Raw genomic sequence first — 808 nt, 5'->3', positions numbered from 1 at the left:
TTTCTGTTATTTCTTAGCAGTGAATCTTCTTTAAATCATGGCATTGCAAACTGTATGATTTTATTTACACAGGCCCAAACCAAATATSCATTTAAGCAGACAGATAAATGTAGGCATTGGTGTAGTCTTGCACAAACCTAAGAGATCATTTACAGYGGTCGATGATTGTTACAATAGCAATTGCACTTTTGAGCCAGGTTGCTGAAAAAAAATACGATGCAGAATTTGGCCACTCTGAGGAACTTATAAAAATGCTCGAGTTGTTTAATGTCTAAAAGCCCAGATCTGTGAAATATTTTGATGCAGACCACATGCCCTGGAGGCTGATGCTCTGTAAGTGTCAGACTTYATTCTGTCAAGGTAATTATCTGCTTGTTTTACAACAYTGCCCGAGTATGATTATCATTACCTATGAACATTTTTGTCTTGCAATGGCTAAATGGTGTTGCAGCAAAAAATGCCAAAGGTTCTGAAAGAAACATCTTCTAAGGCAATGTGAGGGGAAAAAAAATTACAATTTTTTTCTTTTTAATCACATTTCTTGGACTTGTTAGTTCAAGCTTGTCTTTACATTCAAAGGTCAGTTGYTCTGCTTTCCTTGAATCACCCAAGGATTTCACAATGCCCTAGATACACATTGTGCTCATATTATCTGATCACATGAAAAATATCAGAAGTTAACCAAGCCCACAAGCTTAACCAAGCTTAATTTATATTCAGACAATTTATTAATACTTGTTCACACTCAATTAGAGGTAAAGGAGTTAACAACAAAAAGTTTTGTGAAAAGATCCAAAGTAAAAAAAAA

Source organism: Malurus melanocephalus, unplaced genomic scaffold (genome assembly GCF_030028575.1).
Source record: "Malurus melanocephalus ecotype Western Australia unplaced genomic scaffold, MMel_1.1 scaffold_186, whole genome shotgun sequence".
In the NCBI taxonomy this organism is placed as follows: domain Eukaryota; kingdom Metazoa; phylum Chordata; class Aves; order Passeriformes; family Maluridae; genus Malurus; species Malurus melanocephalus.
Note: the sequence above shows the minus strand (reverse complement) of the source record.